The sequence below is a fragment of the Chrysemys picta genome, chromosome 11 (genome assembly GCF_011386835.1).
Source record: "Chrysemys picta bellii isolate R12L10 chromosome 11, ASM1138683v2, whole genome shotgun sequence".
In the NCBI taxonomy this organism is placed as follows: Eukaryota; Metazoa; Chordata; order Testudines; family Emydidae; genus Chrysemys; species Chrysemys picta.
Window position 1 is genome coordinate 43420765 of NC_088801.1, and position 6000 is coordinate 43426764.

Genomic DNA, 6000 nt, shown 5'->3' on the forward strand with positions numbered 1-6000 from the left:
TTTATTTTTGAATAGTTTAAGGTATGTTTTAAAGTAATGAGCACATTTAAAGAATGCGGGGAGACCATAGACACTAGGGTTAAAATTCTCATACTAAAAATGATAGCATGCACATAATGGAACTGGCATATAAGTGATGTAAGTATTTGGGACCAAATATTCCGCTGGTATAAATGGGCACACTCTACTGATTTCCACAGATCCAGGAACCTTTGCTAGCAGAGAATTTGGCCTTTGGTTTCTTTACTTCCCCCAGGATACAAATGAGGACTTTAATTGCAAGGTTTTTCATTGGGATATTTACATTTGATGATCTGTTCCCACAAATACTAGTGACCAGCCAGCTGCCATCAGCAAAAGATGCAAAGGATAATTTCATCTAATGAATGGAATAAATTTGCCTTTCTGAAATGAACTTCAGTTAAGTGATCTCTGGAATTTAACATATGACACATGAGCTATGAACACTCCTTTCTGGCCTAACCTCTTTTTGACCTACCCCTTTTTTGTATGCCACCATCTGAAACGTGGCAGGCATATGAGCCAAGAGTTCAGCTTATCTGAGCATGTGGAAGAATCACAAAATGCCTCAGCTGAGCATTTCAGTACACAACTGACCTCTCTTCAGTCCGTTTTCAAAGATGAACATTTGTGGATCAGACTGTACAATTTTACCAGTAGAAATGAGAGGTTCTGGACCTTTGTTTTCTGTGCTAGCCTTAAAGTTGATACGGTTAGGTCATAGGAGCTATCTACTCTTAAATATTACAGGCAGTTTCATGGGGTGTCTCTATTTAGATGGCATTCTCCTGTAATGCTTTTTGGATCCAATACCTGCATTTACAGCTCCCGGGGGAATATTCCATCCCCATGTCCACCTACTCACTCACTCTTGATTTTTATAGAGCCTGCATTTACAGTGTAGCAAAACTGAATTTAAAAACAAATTGAATCACACCTGTGGCACCACAACTCATTCCAAACTATGCAAGTCTGAGGAACTTATGCAGAAAGCCTTATTTGCTCCGAATACACAGACCAAATGTTCTGTCTGTTTCATCTTTTACTCTCATTTCACCTTGTTTTAAATCAGTGTGACAGTGGATATAAAGCATGTCTGTCTGCATGTGTCTGGCAATATTTAGTTCATCTATGAATTCATATTGCTTTTCTTAATATAATTGATAACTGGACCATTTAAAGGAAACATGAGGCACACTAGAACTTATACAATGTAGTCAACTTGGTGGCTGAACTCACCATGGTACGAATTCATAGATGAAATAAATGTTGCCAGACGTATGTAGACAATTAAATGAAACTATAATGTAAGAGGTCTAGTAGCCAGCCAGTTGTCTATACTGGAAGCTGAGATCTTGTGTTTGTTTTTTGAGTTGGCACTAAGTGTAGTGATTGGTGGTGGGATACAACATTTAAACTATTCTGGTCACTTAGTGCTGCCATGAGTGTGTTGTTGTGAATCATCTCACCTACAAGCCATCACTGGGACCCTTCTAGTTCAAGCCACCAAACATATATTCATTTTTGGTGCAGTAGAGGTGAATTTGGCTCTGCATATCTGTTAGACAAGTTTTATAAATAATTTGTCTTCCTTTAGAGGGAATTGTCCCCTTCTGTTTAATTTTTCACTTTGTCCCATTACATATTCTTCTGACACCTCAATCTCTGACTGCTTCTCAACATTAATACCTTAAAAGAGTAGAGGTGCAGTAGGTATCCCCTAGACCCTCTCTGATACAAAGAAATCATGTGCTTCTATTCAATGCCCCTATTCTTGTTACCCTCTGGCAAATCAGGTGAGCTACCAATTCCCTCCAGGCCTGCTTCTGATATTCTTAAAGAATTTATTTGTTTTTTATGTCTTCCATTAATGGCTTTTCAGAATCCCTCTCAGCCTTCCTAACTTGCATCAGCTGATTTTTATTTGCTATAGCATATTTTCTTTCTCTTTGGCTTCAGTTGGTCTGGATTTTCATTTTTTTAAAAACACCTGTTTGGCTTGAATAGCATCTTCCCATTTAACCATATTGGCTTCCCTATGGCCCCCCTTCACCCTTTATTGGTTACAGTTATGTGTGTCTTCTTTGACTACCTTAAAGTTGCTTAAATAGCTTCCATGCTGAGTCTAAAGATATTAATTTTCTTGGTTTTGAATTTAGGGTCTGTTTTTACTGGTTTCCACATTGTTTTAAAAATTCTCTTTTCAATAGTTTAATGTCACAGTGGTATTATCTCCTTCCCACGGATGTTGAACTTTATTATACTCTGATCACTATTACTTAGTGTATCAACTATACTTTCTCCTTGGACCACCTTTTTACTGAGTTCTTTTGGGCTACCTGGACTGTAGGCCCTCCTTTTGTGTACTCTAAAAGTAGCTATTCCAAGTAGTGGCCATTAAGGAGGAAATGTAACTAACACGGATTCTCTGTACAGCAGTGCACTGCAGTACTATTTATTAAACTGCAGTCCAACCATCAGCCCAGGAGCCCTCAGTTTAAAGATCCCAGCACTGCATGGTGTTTTCAGGTTCCATTGACTTTTGCAGGAGTTGAAGGAGCTCAACACACCTCCTGTTTTTCACCTTGCAAGACTGGGACCCATTTCAGATCCAGCCTTGCCTCGTTTAAGTCAATGGGAGTTTGGCCATTGATTTCAGTAGGAATAGGGCCAGCTTCTTCATCTAACTTAAACAATAAAATAAAATAGAATAGAATGATGGCAAGACTTGCTGCTCAAACCTTGACACTGGAAGTGGAGTTAAAATGTGTTATTGTCCAATTGACTAACAGCAGCTTAAGAATCAGTGTGGTTTATCCTGAAATCTTCATGCAGGGCTCTTTAAGCAAGTGGGTTTTGACCAAATGGTCTAACCAGAAGATTTTTTGACAGGGAACCCTGCAGTGAAGAAAGTGTAACACCTGTTCAGCTATAAATTCTAGGCCTGGACCAGGCAAGGAAGAGAACCCTTAGATGACTTGTTTCTGTGGAGAGACGGAACACTACCTGGGATACACCATGGAACTTAACTCTGTCAGCTTTGAGGACCGCTCAGACTAACAAAGTTACAAGAACTCTGTAGATTTGAGGACAGAAGTGACTGGGGGCAGAAGAACCTGGAAACCACAGGCAGTTAGTGGTGTGAATTCCTTTTACTCCCTTCCAGCCCCCAAGTATTTTTCAGTCCTTCTAATTGATAAGGTGTAGGTGTTTAGTATTCAGAAAAAGGTTGCAGTTACTTTTTAAATCTTCCCTCATTAATCTTGTGGCCTAACATTTGATGAAACCCAGTAATCAGAGCACGTGAATATTTTCGTGTTAAATCTTAGACCAGTGGTTCTCAAACTTTTGTACTGGTGACCACTTTCATACAGCAAGCCTCTGAGTGTTACCCCATTTATAAATTAAAACACATTTTTTATATTTAACACTATTATGAATGCTGGAAGTGAAGCGGGGTTTGGGGTGGAGGTTGACAGCTTGGAACCCCCACGTAATAACCTCGCGACCCCCAGGTTGAGAACCCCTGTCTTGGACTGTTTTATTATCCTTTAACTGGCAATTCACTCATCCTCACTTTCTCCCTGTTGATATGACTTTGCAGGGCAGCCCACACAAGGTTTTGTTTTGTTTTTTGTTTTTTCTACTAGGAGTGAAGAACTAAGAATTCCTTTCCCTTCCTGGAGCCCAGGTTTTCTTACTGGCTCAGTTTTGTCTCAAGTCTTATCTATTTGAAAAGTTGCACTGATTTAACTAAAGGTATGAATTTGAATTGATTTAGTTAAACTGGTCAAGTCCTTCTGTGGACACTCTTATTCTGGTTTAAACCAGGCCTATTTTGATTTTGCTTAAGCCAGTTAAGAATATGTTTAAATTGAAATATGCCACTCTTAAACCAAAATAAGACTGTCCTCTCAGGAGTTTGCACCAGTGTAATTTAAAGCAGTTTAAAAACACATTTGTAAAGTGCAATTAAATCTGCAAATGAAAAATACCATTTAAGCAAAGGAACTCGATCCAGGGAGAAGGAACAAAGTTTTTCCTTTGAAAGTTTGGGGGAAACTTTGGGTAAGAGTGGTTGTTGTCCAAGTTAACAGTAAAGACAAACCCCAGGAAGAGGGTGTATGTACGTATACATGTGCACATGCATATGTTCTGTGTTGAAAGTGGGGTAGAGAGATTTTGGGTGTTCACATCTTCGTTGATGTCCGAAGCAGAGACTAAGAGACTGTGAAAACCACTATGGAGCATGTGTGTGCATAAGGGGAAGTTGTTATACCGACATAGAGCTCTGTCTTCAAATATCAATAGGTAGACCAGTTTGCCAAGCCACTGTGTTCAAGCCCCTCTGAAACATTAACTTTGTGGTGATGCCCACAAGAAGGGGGAGGTGTGTGTGTGTGTGTTAAAACTCAAATATAATGTTTCCTCTGGGCTTCCCAGGCAGGGGCGAATTCAGGAATAAAAATGTAATGGCTTTTGGAGGGTCATGATCCATGCTCCCACTGCAGCCTTGGGCCAGAGAAGCTCACTCTCCCACTGGGGCTGGAGGAGCTGCCAGCTCCGACCGCGGCCCCAGAGCCAGAGTAGTTCTGCGTCCCCACCAATTATTGGGGGGCCCATGCCCCTACTTGTTCCCCCTTGTACACGCCCCTGTTCCCAGGGCTTCTCTGGGTTTTGTCTATTTGACTGTAAACTCTCTAGTACAGAGACTGCCTTCATGTTACACATTGTTGGTGCTTAGCAAATTAATAATACTAATAATTTGAAATAAAAATCTAAAATATATATAACAGCAAGAGGGCATAGGCTGTCCCTGTGTTGGAATAACCACAATGTTTTTGTTTAAAAGAACATTTTTAATTAGGGTCATTAACCACCCCACCTCGCCACCATGAAACTACTGCATGTAGAAACTTGCATTTCTGTAAGATCGGTCCAAACAATTACAACAGATATAAATTCTCCCAGCTTTGGAGGGAAGTCCAGCTCCACAGCTGGCTTTTACCCTTGCCATTGATTGAACCAAGAAAACAGATACCTGAACCTTGCAAAATTGGATCCGTACTTTGCAGCTTGCTCTTGTCTCTGCTTTCTTCCTCGTCACTCTCCCACTGTAATCTCAAAATTGACAAACTGATTTTTTTTTTATGATGATGGTAATAATTTGCTCGATTTGCTCCAGGCAGAACCCTTGAGTGCCAAGTTTCAGCCTGGAATGAATTTTTATAACCAAGTAATAAACCCCTGAAAATAGGTTATTTTATTGAAAATACTGCTAGATCTTTAACTGTAGCAGCACTAGCAGGCACCACAATAATACAGAACAGCTCCATGAATGCTGTTGCTGCTGCTGCATTTTATTACCGCCCAAAAGGAAAACCAGATTGAAGGGAAAGCAGAGAACTTTTGTAAGTGATGATTTCCCTATGGCCAATGGGGTTGTACTTACTGGAAGGGTCCCTGGACCGTTTTATAGGGTAAGATATGAAAACTGAATTGCAGTCATTTGTAATGAATCTCTATCATTGCAGCGAACTAAGGCCTGTCAGGATTGGTAATGAATTTAGGCGGCTCCCTAGTTTCATTAGATTTCTAAGACTGGAGAACTTATTTCATTGAACTGCTGTGTCTTTTTTATTACTGCCCTTTCCAGAGACCCAGGTTCCAGCATAACACAAGACAGCATGTGGACAAAGCCATTCTGAGTAGGAGGGTCCACAACAGTTTTAATTCCTTCAAATTTCCGTACACTGTCCCTCTTCACCTCCACTGCTGTCCCTCCAGAGTTGTCTGTGGGTTAAGGTTGAATTGAAAAGTCACTTACATGTAAATCCTGTAAAATGTCTCAGTCCTACAGATAGTGGGCAAGGAAACTTCCAACCCCTTTTAAGAACCATATGACTATGGAATACTGTAGCAACACCATGTCAGCCGCAATCAAGGCATGTATGCTTTCCCTCACCAACACTGTTGTGC